Source organism: Lactuca sativa, chromosome 2, assembly GCF_002870075.4.
Source record: "Lactuca sativa cultivar Salinas chromosome 2, Lsat_Salinas_v11, whole genome shotgun sequence".
Lineage (NCBI taxonomy): Eukaryota > Viridiplantae > Streptophyta > Magnoliopsida > Asterales > Asteraceae > Lactuca > Lactuca sativa.
Window position 1 is genome coordinate 172262693 of NC_056624.2, and position 13095 is coordinate 172275787.

Consider the following 13095-nt stretch of genomic DNA (forward strand, 5'->3'; position numbering starts at 1 on the left):
TAACTAACTATATCGACAACCTTTCTTTAAATAAACAAACATCTCCCAGCCTTACTCTACACGTTCTCTTTCTATATATGTCTCTCTAAACCTAACATTCGTCGACCATCTTCCCATGATTACTAAGAAACGACACAAAAAATGAACCGATTCACTACTTTCAATCATATTCTTTACTAAAGAAACCTCAAATTTGACATGAACCTGGTTTCAATAATTTCATTCATACCATAATCAATGTTCAGAAAGGAAAGATGAACCGATTAAGAATAGGGAAAAAGTGATGTCTCCTACCAGGGTCCAACCGTTGAGATCGAGGGAGTTCTTTGGGGATATCACGTACAATCAATGCCCAGGGAATTTGTCGTGAATGACAGATGGAAAACAACATTGGCGGTGAAAGATTGGGAGTCTGAGAATCGCTTTCATAATCTTTAAAGATTTTGTTAGTCATCTTTTTTCATTTTTATTTCTCATCTCAAAAATCTATGTTGGATGTTTATTTTAGGGTTTTATTTTGCGTGTTATTCAGCCCCACTCTTGCTCTTTATCCACTCAGGTAAGCTACAATTTTATGGAAAAAACCGCTATGTGTTTTGTACATAAAATCTTTTGATCATTTGTTTTTGGTGGAGTTTAAAATTAGGAAAATCATGTCTTGAGTTGTTGGAATTCTCTTTACCCATAGGTTTTTCTCTCTTTATTTTACCGACTCCACCTACTATATAAAAAATGGAAGGTGTTTTAAGTGATTAATAAAATATTTTTTAAAAATCTTTATAATGTGTTTTAAGTGATTAATGAAATGTTTTCTTTAGGTGGGTGTATACTACAATAGAAGACATCACACAAGATCTGGCATCTATAAGCATGGTTTATAGCAATAATTTGGTTTCTATGGTGGCTTACATGGTTGGAACTACTGATCTATGAAAGGGTATGCTATATGTTAATGTTATTGATTTTCTTTTACTGAAGTCTCAAATGCTTAATAATAATGCTTGCTTTTACGTTAAACTAGGCGAATGTCCGCGCGTTGCGCAGAAGTATCTATATAACTGAAATCTTTACATGTTTGTTTTTTAAATATAAAAATAATGTTATTGTTAAATTTGTTATAATAATTCGTATATAAGGAGATATAATATATTGATTATTTTGAAGAGTAAGTTACACGAATGGTCCCTATGGTTTGGGGTGATTTGCGCTTGGTCCCTAACTTATTTTTTTAACTCGTAAGGTCCCTACTATGTTTTTTTTGTTATGCGCTTTGTCCCTACTGTTTGTTTTTGATACGCGTTTGATCTATGTGTTACCCAAAAAGATTATTATTTAAATAGGGAAAAATTGTGGGGTATGTAAGGTAAGGTGAATGGGTGGGGTTAGGGGTGTGTTTATTTGAATAAATTAGTAAATCAACGGAAAAAATAGTCTTTTTAGGTAAGACATGGACCAAGTGCGTAACAAAAACAAATAGTAGGGACGTTCCAAGTTAAAAAAATAAATCAGGGACCAAACACGCAAATTACTCTAAATATAGGGACCATTCATGTAATTTACTCTATTTTGAATTATATGATAATATATACATCTATTAAAACTGCATAATCTCAATCTTTTGATTGACCTCTACCTGCGGGTTACTCATAAATAAAATAAAATATAATATATAGTTTAATGTTATTTATAGTTGTAGTTATTATTAATTAATTTTTTAAAATTTATTTGCTTAACGTTTTAATTTCTATCATTGCAATTATTTAAAACATCAAACAATTTTTTTTTATTTTTTTTATTTTAAAATAACAATATAATCATTTATATAGAGTTATTTTTAACTATTGTTATTGTAAGTTATTATAAGCTAATTATTTGAAAATTTTTAACGATTATTAAAATATATTTAGGAAATATTTTATTTAAATTGATATTACAATTTAGTTTTTGCATTTAGCACTACAATTTATCATTTTTAACAATTTACAAAATATTCTTTGGGTTTTTTTAAGTGGAACTGAAATTTATATTGAAGTTGACATTGTAATGTTATATTTAAATTAACAATTTAAGTATTTTGTCCAAACTGTTTAAAAGTTGTAGCTTTGAATTAATAATGGTTTACATACAACAACATATTAAATCTAATAAATTAAGTATAATATGTTAAAAGTTAAAGACATAGCTTTACAGGTAGAAGTAAAAATATTATTTTAATATTGAAATTTAGTTTATTTATGATTACACTTTAGGTTTGATACTTATTTAACCTTATTAACCAACTTAAAATCATTATTAGAAAGACACTACAATTTATCACTTTCAAATATTCTTTAGGTTGTTAAGTTGAACTAAAATTTATATTTAAGTTGAGCCTGTAAGGTTATATTTAAATTAACAATTTAAGTATTTTATACAAATTGATCAAAAATTGTAGCTTTAAAATGATAATGGTTTACATATAACAACATATTAGACTTAATAAATTAAGTATAATATTTTAAAAGTTAAAAACATAAATTTATAAGTAAACTAAAATATATTCTTTTAATATTAAAATTTAGTTTATATATGATTACACTTTAGATTATATATTTATTTAACCTTATTAACCAACTTATAATCATTATTAGAAAGAAATTGAAAATTCATGGGAGTTTCAAATGAATGTGGTGAAAGAAAAAATGCTAGCTTTATAAGTATATAATAAAGTTCATACACCATGATGAGATTGACGATAAAGTAAGTCTAATTCCTTTGGTTTTATTTGCTTATAGTTCAATCATGAGCATTTATATAGTAACATATGAAGTTTTGTAATTTTTTAAGCCTATAACATCTTATTTAACGGCCTCCAACATAACAAACAGGCCTTGGAGCTAATAAAAGGAAGTTCAAATTAGTTACACTCACTAAGAATACATGTGTTTATGACTTTTTAAAACAAACACAAAAGGTTGTTTTGTATTCTTTAACCTGCATAGCATTTACTGTAAATTACACGAATGGTCCCTATGGTTTAGGGTAATTTGCGCGTTTGGTCCTTAATTTATTTTTTCAACTTGGAAGGTCCATATTGCTTGTTTTTGTTACGCGCTTGGTCCTTGTCTTACCTAAAAAGACTATTTTGTCCTTGATTTTTTAATTTATTTAAATAAACACACCACAACCTCACCTCCCTCATCTTATCTTACGTACCATACCATTTTTCCCTATTCAAATAATAGTATTTTTAGATAAGATAGGGACCAAGTGCATAACTAAAACAAACAGTAGGGACCAAGCACGTAACAAAAACAAAAAGTAGGGACCTTCCGAGTTAACAAATAAGTTAGGGACCAAACATTCAAATTACCCCAAACCATAGGGACCGTTCATATTTATACTCTAACATTTAATTAGTATAATTTCTTGAATTTATGATTTTTTTTCTACTCTACATCGGCCCAGGTAATTAGGTTTTTCGATTTTGCTTCTTTTTTTATTTATATTATGCTTCACTTAAAATGAATGGTTACTCGAATTTTTCTCTCTATTAGATCAGTAATACAAGGAATCCATTATGCTTTTGCAACTACTGCTTCTCTAACAAAGGGATAGAGTAGACCATGATTACCTGATTAAACTCCTATGATTCTGTTGTACATAGAGTGCTTTGGCTTAGTATTGATGTTTGACTGTGCTCTTTGACCATATACCATCATAGGTTTTCAGAGGTTCACTACTGTGTGATTAGACGCTGAAAGATTTTTCGAGGCTATAATTGTTTAAATAGTTCATAAAATGGGCTAATGTGTGCTATTGTAGAAAGCAATGGTGGTGATGAAACAACTTAAGATGTTAATTTTTTGTAAGTGAAACCCAGATTTAAAAATGGACCTGATGGCGCTCTTAACCATTATTGTGTAGGCCTCATGATCTTATGAAACAAGAAACTATCTATTTTTTTTACCCTAATAGTTTTGCTTTACTCTGTCGACATTGATGCATATTTCTTCTTGAACTTTTTTATATGAATGGCAAAATTTTCATCTTCTTTTTTTGTTTCACTAATATGGAATTCAATGAAATAAGGATCGAGAATGTGGCATGGATCGTGAAGAAGAGAAATGATAAGCAACTAACATATGAGGGGTACGTTGTATTATATTAATAGTTACATGAGCCTGCATCTTAGTTCAACATATTTCATTCGTTTAAACTTTATTTGGCTGTAATTTTGATTCTTTAAATGTGTACCTCAAGTCATATTTGTTGTATATTTGGGCAAGAAGTAGCCGAATTTCCTTTATTGGTAACAAGTAGCCAAGTATTATGTGGATATGAAAAATGCTTCTTTGCCAAATTTTACATGAACTTAATGTTATTTTTCGCATTTAAAGGTTTATTATGTTATTTCTACATTTAAGGGTTTTTTCTGTCCTTTTTTTGCATTTAGAGTGGATATTTCTGTCATTTCCAGCATTTAAATGGTTATTTTGGTCATTTTCAGCATTTGGAAAGTACGCTGCTATAAAAAACCTTATTTTTGTCGATTTCAGTCTCTGAACTAGAAAGTCCCAAGAATCAAAAGTGACATAACATTGAAATAAGAACTAAATGAAAAAAACATTTTATTTTTGGACTAAATATGGTAAAAAGCAGAAAGCACATGCACCATTTTAGTAAACTACTTTTGCCTGTATTTGTGGGCTGCATTTTGCTTGTAGGTGCTATGTGTGTACAAAAACTCAAATGCTATATAAGCCCTTAATACCATCATTTTTAGGCATAATCTTAGAAAAATACAGAATTCTTTATATCAATTTACCAATATGTGACCATTTTTTTAGTGGTTTAATACCATAAATTGATTAACTTATAAGTTTTTTAAAAAACTTATAAGCTTAAAAAATTGTTTGAGAAATATAAGTTGGCGAGAAATATAAGAAGAAAAACATCTTATTTAGAGGTGATGCTTTGCATAGCTTAAGGAATAATAACATCTTATTTAAGTACAATCTTGAAGATGCTTTGCATAGCGTGGGGTCTCTTATTGCAAAAATCTCTAAGCCCAACTCTTACTTTATCTGTTACTTGCAGCTTGGATATGGTTCAACTGTCATAGAATTGCTGTCAAGGTACTTACTTTTAATCAACATGTTTATATTTTGGTATTTCCGTATATACTCCTTTGATCACATAGTAGTTAATTATAGTAAGTTCTTATAATAGATGGAGGGGAAGGATTGCTAGGAGAGAGCTACGAAAACTTAAAATGGTCAGTTATTTATTTATTTCTTTGAAATCATATTTATGATCTTACTTTATTTTTTGGGAAAATTCAAAGTTGCTAGCTTTATCTGTTTTGTTGGCTGCACAAGAAACACGTGCACTTAAAGAAGCAAAAGATAAGCTTGAGAAACAATTGGAGGAACTAGCATGGCGTTTACAACTTGAGAAACATTTAAGGGTAATTTAGTCAATTATATTGAAATATTACAACTTTTGTTGGAAAAGTTTTTAATGTGATATGTCCTACGTGTCCAGACGGATTTGGAAGAAGTAAAAGCACAAGAGGCATTGGAATTTCAGAATTCTCTAGATGTGCAAAAGAAACTTGATGAAGCAAATGCATTGGCTATAAAGGAAATAGAGGCAACTAAAAAAGCTATTGATGAAGCGCCTGCGGTTGTTGAAGAAAAAGAGATTGCTATTGAAGCCTGGATTCTTGGCAAAAGGTATTTTACTACATGCGTATGAAATTTTAATATTTTATAACATAGATTGATGATGCTTGAAGCCTTTCTAAATACTAATGTGTTGATGATGAAAACAGGTATCATGTGGAAACAGAAGCATAACAATAAGAAGTAGAAACAAGAAGGTGTCCCTTAATAACAATGTAGTATTAGGTTATATACTTAGGGAAAAACTCTTAATAACAATGTACAATCAGATCCCCTTAATACCAATGTATTATAATATTTTTTGACATGATTGTTTTAGTATATATTTGTTTCCATATTTCTGTATTATGCGGAAATGAGTATCGTAAAGACACGTCGTAAATGTATATCGTAAATGGTTGTTGAAGTTTATGACATGCAAATGTGTGTCATCTTCATTTATAACAGGGGATTTAATGATACACAATGCGTGTCCTAAACGCGCGTCGTAAGGTTATGACATACTAATGCATGTCATCTTCCTTTATGACAGGGTCTTCCTTGACATGCGATGCGAGTTGTAAATGTGTGTCGTAAATGCGTGTCGTAAATAGACGACGCACAAAAGCGTGTCGTCTTCCGTTATGTCAGGGCCTTCCTTGACACATATTTGCATGTCGTAAAAGGCTGTTTTTGTAGTATTGAGCGTACACAACCTGCATAAGGGTGCATAGCTGGTCTGTGCGGGTGGGCTTGATCAAATAGAGGAGCTCGAGAAAAATTGTGAATTGTAACTGCATGGTGCACGCGATCTGCATGAATCCATGCATGACCTGCACACAAGCTGGATGAGGTTCCTTCTTCTTGTTGACCAAGCCCTTGACTAACCTTAAGTGGTTTGACTTTTGTTGACCAACATTAACTAAGGCTTGACTTTTGTTGACTGGAAGATTAAATGAGCCATTCTTTCTTCTTCTTCATTCTTCCATCATGACTTCCATATTCCCCCATTTTTTCTCTCAAGAACATAAAAACACAATACCCATCTCGCCGGAAAAATCCATTTTCCCGTTAAACTACAATCGAAATTTGTTGAAACTTGTTATATCACCATTTTTTTTGGCTTTCGAGCCAATTCTGACCACTTCTCGCAATTCCGACACCACCAAAGTGTTTCTTTTTCTGAACTCTACCCATCTAACTGAACAAAACTGAAAAATCTCACCAAAATTTTTTCGGAAAATTTTAAACCACCACAAGCCGCCGTTGGGTTTCTGCAAAAATTAAACCGGAAACCTTATGTTATTGAAAAGTCTTTCATTTTGGCACTATTAACAACCATTAAGCTTGGGGTGCAAGTGAGCGGATTTCGGGTTCAAGCTTCAAGTTTCGGGGACAAAAAATCGAATTGGGTATACTCTTTCTTTGGTTTTACTTACATTGCATGCTCTAATATTATAATTGCAAACGAATATGCTTTGAAAATTGCCTAGTATTGTTAGTTAGTACCCGGATTGTTTAAAATGTTTGGTTTGAGACCTGATAAATTGGTTGATATTGCTTGAAAATTCGATCGAAAATTATCTATACTTTGGCTAGAAATTTGTTAAACATAACTAGAATTATTACAAAATTTTAGTTGGAATTGTCAAATGGAATCGTGTGGTGTTGTTTAAAAATTGCTTTGAATTGTCAAAAGTTGGTTGTGTTTATTTGTTGGAATCATTTGTGTTCAGTTTAAATATTGTCATATCAATTTTGAGAGTGGTGATAAGAGGGATAATTATGTGGAATGGTTTTGCTTTTCTAGGTTTTTTGAATGGGTGAAACTAAGATGCAGGTACGTAGCCACGGATCAACCATTGACCCTAACCCAAAAAGAATGTTACCGGTACATCACACAAAGCAACCGATAAATGAAGGAAAGGTGGAGATGAGGGAGGCAATCCTTTCCTCACAAAAGCGGAAATAAAAAAATATCACTCCAACCCCAATAATTGGGAAATATGGCCAACAAAGTTCTACCATGAGAGTCAATGATTAAGTTTGGGGTTGATGATGGGTTGACGCATTTATTCCAATGAATGGATTGGGCTGGCTTTCTTTATCTCTGTGATCAGACTTTCAAAGAGACAACACTAGGGTTCCTTAGCATATTCGCTAGGGATTATGAAGCAAAAATCCTTACCTTTCGATTGCAAGGATAAAGGCACATAATCACCTATGAAGAGCTTAGTACAATCATGGGTACATATTTACATACACCATATTTTCTCCCATATCGACAACTATCTTTATTTTCTGTTCAACCCCGACACTTGGCTTCCCCTAGACCGATTGACCCCTACGGGTGTACTGCCCAATTTTGAGGAGTCTGAGGATGAGGAACAAGAGGACGAGGAAGAAGAAGTTAAGATGCCCAAGGCGGAAGACCATTTTGACCAGGCATAGATGCAGTAACCCATGTATCAGCAGGATCACTTTCAGGTCCCTCCATAATAGTTTGCTCAGCCTCAGTACTAGCCACAACAGCGGGGGGACACGAGATCCTAGCATATTTCCCCTATATTATTTGACAAGTTTGCTACGATGTTCTCTACTGTCTAGTGCACCGACAAGCAGACTTAGAAGAACACTCGTTCCATTCAGGATGTGGCAACCGTAGTTAGTAGGCTAGAACGGTCATTTCCATCCACTTCCCATTAGGTCTAAGACATGTAGAACTTCCACTACCTCCACAGACATTTCCCGCCATCCGATCCTCCATACTAGGCCATTTCTATCCTTACCTTAAGCATTGAGGACAATGTTTGTTATTAAGCTTGGGGTGGGGTATTCCCTTTACTTTTACTTTTGCAAGCATTTTTATTTAGGTTGTATCACATACTACTATTTACCGAATTTTCATTCATTTTTTATAAAATTCCAAAAGATTTTATTTTCTTCTTTTCCACTTTTTATTTTTGCATAACATTTAGTCTAGGAGATTAGCATGCATGCATTTTTGTTATCTCTTTATTCTCATCCCCAAACATCTTTACTTGAAAGAATCGACACACATTAATTACAATTCTTTTGGAAACTCATGAAATAAGAATTGCTCATAGGGACTTTCATTTGTCACATCTTCTGATGAATCGAGTTATGGAAAGTGTGGCATAAGTAGAGGGATAACTTAGCGTCAAGCCGACTAGTTCCTCACTTTCATGTTCCTTACAAACCACAATCAAACCCTAAAGAAAGGAATAAGAACTAGATTTTGCTATTTTGATATCCTTAGTGTCTATTTGCTGAATTTCATATCACATGATATCGTATTGTGATATAGACACATTTTTACCATTTGATCTCAATTTGGCCTTCGTTTAGTTATGCTTAGCGTTTGCATTTAGCTTAACTTGATTTTGTCGTTTGGTTTTTTATTTGGGTCAGATTTAGATGTCGCTTGTGGTTTGTATAAAGATGTACTTTGTATTTTTACTTGATGCAACCAATGTAAAACTCCTTGGAATACCAAAATAGTGAGCCAAAAAACAAACAAGAAAAGAAATACACCATATGTTCTTTTCATGTTAGAAGAGTCAAATTTTGATCATTTGAAAAGTTGAAGTTTTATTTTTGTTGGCTTTGGTTATTTAAAGTCTTTTAAACTCCATAGAAAAGTTGGACATTATAACAATCAAAAAATAAAATACGAATATAGTTACAAGTTATATATATATATATATATATATATATATATATATATATATATATATATATATATATATATATATATATATATATATAACTTTCTTCTTTTTATGTTTAAAAGCTTTTATGGTAATAATTCATGTCTTTATATTTGTATTTGTAATTGTATCATGGGGTATCAAAATACTAAAATAAATAAATAATTAAAATAAAATAAAATAAAAGAATATATATATATATATATATATATATATATATATATATATATATATATATATATATATATATATATATATATATATATATATATAAAGGGAAGGGTTATTTGGAAAACAAAAAAACCCTAAAAATCATAAAAATGCATAAAAAAAATACCAAGACATCACAAAAGTTTTTTTTGAATTTTTTTTATCAAAAAATCGCAGCATTTTTTACAATTTCGCTGAAAAAAATAAAAAATCAATTTTTTTTTTTAGCGATTTTGACCTAAAAGTTGCGATTTTTTGATAAAAAAAAGACAAAATTGCAAAAATGGTCCCTGTGGTATGCACTTTTTTGGGATTTTGGTCCAAAGCATGACTTTTTTGGCTTTATGGTCCTTTTGGACTGGTTTGATTGTGAAAATGGTCCCTGTAGTTAACTTCCGTTAAAAAGAATCCGTTAACCCCCTCATGTGCCTTCCATGTGAGGGTATTTCCGTCTTTTTACTTATAGGGACCATTTTTGCATAAGAAAAAAAAACCCCTTTATATATCAATCTCTAGTTCTAGCTTCTTTCCCAACGACTGTTCTTCCCCCAAATTTCTTCATTATTATTCCCCAACGACTGTTCTTCCCTCAACGTTCTTCACTATTATTCACCAACGACTATTTTCTTATGCCTCAAGATACAATACCTTCACCTGAAGATTCAGATTTTGCTGAAGCAAGAAGACACTGTAATATAGACCATGCAGGTAATTTGATCCCTAGTTTCTTACATTTCCCCTTCACTACACATTCTTCATTGTCTTTAACATATATTAAACCAACGCGGAAAAGTATTCTTTCATTCACCTCACATGACTTGAACAACTAATCCAAAACTTGCACATGTGTGTACTTTTGAAGAGCCAGTTTCAAATTTTTTGAACGTTATGAAACCAATCTTGACCCACTTGAGCTTTCCTTTTGTTCTTGATATCAATTGAATTCCTTCTCTCTAAACGATCATATGCTTTCACGTTCTCACGATATATTGATCTGTAATTGAAAAGATTTCCATAGAAAAAAACCCATCAAGAACACAATCAAAATTGAAAAGTAGTGACGATATATAGTTATATACATATACCTAGGAAAGCATGATCCTTCTCTTAAGTAAAGCAAGTCGTTTGTGTACTCATCAAACAATGAAACCACAACCACGATGTACGCAAATGCAAACTTGATTGAATCTTCCTAAAAAAAAAGCAGATTTAGCGACTTTGTGTTTAGAATTTGGAATTAGTGATGGGGTTCTCTTTTTTGGTCAAACCCGGTGGACGATTATGACGCTATATAGAGCAAGACCAAAACTGGAGAAGAGAGACGCAATTACAGCTCCAACGACTGATAAAGGCCATTAGACGATGGCAAGTCCGGCGAAAGGCACACAAACAGTTTCCAGAAAAAGGCCTTCTCTCCCGATTATGTCTTCTAGTAGTCTCTTCCATCTGATAATCAACATGTATGGACTCTTCCATAGAGCAATGTCGGTTATCAGAGGTATGTCGATCATGATAGCGATGGGGATGATGAATAAACTCTTTGGCAATTTGGACAATCTGTGATGTAATCATACATGTTCGGAAATCCATGAATTTTACAAATTGGGTGTTGTTGAGAGTTATAAGAAAGATTAGATTTTTATCACTTTATGAACCAGATGTCGACTGGTTTCTCGCCGATAGGAATTTCTTCACTGAGATCGTCCATGAATGAGAAGTAAGAATGGAAGCAAAAATTTGTAAAATCTCGAACCACAGTGCAACTTCCTTCGAGTGTAGAAAAACATCCATCCTGAAGCAAGAAATCAGAAGAGAAATCGTTGATTCATTAATCGGGCATTTTTTGATGTTTGATGCTAATCCTACTTACAACAAAGCAATGGAAGCACTTGTCTTTGTGATCTGTGCCAATAAATTCAAAGGTTGTGATTAACGGAGAGAAAAACCCAAAACCTATTCCGCTGAGGAGGTTGCCGACGATGGAGACAACCGGCCATAGTGAACAATGTTGGGGAAGAACACCCATTGGGGAAGAAGATGGACATAGAAAATGATATATAAAACGGGTTTTTTTTTCTCTTATGAAAAAATGGTCCCTAGAAGTAAAAGGACGAAAATACCCTCATGTGAAAGGCACATGAGGGGGTTAACGAATTCCTTTTAACGGGAGTTAAATACAGGGACCATTTTCACTAACAAACTAGTCCAAAAGGACCACCAAGCCAAAAAAGTCATGGTTTGGACCAAAACCCCAAAAAAATGCATACCACAGGGACCATTTTTGCAATTTTGTCATAAAAAAATTCAAAAAAAGTTTTATGATCTCCAAGTATTTTTTTTATGCATTTTAATGATTTTTAGGGTTTTTTTTAGGATTTTTTTGTTTTCAATAGAACCTAAACCTATATATATATATATATATATATATATATATATATATATATATATATATACATATATATATATATATATACACACACACACACACACATCCTTAAAGGTGTATAAGCTTGGGTACCCAAACTGCCATACTACGTCGTTTTGTATCATATATGCATTGTAATCGTCCAAAGTTCTTAAAAATCAAGAGTAAATTACACGAATGGTCCCTATGGTTTGGGGTAATATGCATGCTTGGTCCCTAACTTATTTTTTTAACTCAAAAGGTCTCTACTGTTTGTTTTTGTTGCACACTTGGTCCCTACTGTTTGTTTCTGTTACACGTTTGGTCCCTATCTTTCCTAAAAAGAGTATTATTTAAATAGTGAAAAATAGTTGGGTAGGTAAGGTAAAGCGTGGAGGTGAAATTGGAGGTGTGTTTATTTAAATAAATAAAAAAATCAAGGGTAAAATAGTCTTTTTTAGGTAAGACAGGGACCAAACGTGTAACAAAAACAAACAGTAGGGACCTTCCGAGTTAAAAAAATAACTTAGGGACCAAACGTACAAATTACCCTAAACCATAGGGACTATTCATGTAATTTACTCAAAAATCAACTCCTAACTTGATTTACTTTCAAGATTTATATAAATTTCACCATTACCTTCCTCATACATAATTTTCATTTTCAACTATAATATATATAGTTTGGTAGTTGTATGAAAAAAAGATGTGATGTAACATGAAGATAATAGTGAAAATTTGAAAATATTGAGAGTAAATCAAGTTAAAGATTGAAGTTTAATAACATTATAATGCATATATGATACAAAACGACTTATTATTGTGGGTTTGGATAACAAGGCTTATATACCTTTATGGGTATATTCATTTTTCCTATGTATATATATATATATATATATATATATATATATATATATATATATATATATATATATATAAAATAATAATAATAATAATAATAATAATAATAATAATAATAATAATAATAATAATAATAATAATAATAATAATAATAATAAGGTCTTGCTAAGGAGTTGCATCCATTTTTCATTCATTAGATGTTTAGATTATTTTGGATTCTATTTTATGTAACTCGTTTCTATTT

The 13095-nt window shown here is 31.6% G+C and overlaps 1 pseudogene; it reads right to left on the minus strand.

Moving 5' to 3' along the window:
• Positions 1 to 9861: 9861 nt before the first annotated feature.
• On the minus strand, positions 9862 to 11612 carry LOC111900290 (uncharacterized membrane protein At3g27390-like; annotated as a pseudogene).
• Between the last annotated feature and the right edge of the window lie 1483 nt (positions 11613 to 13095).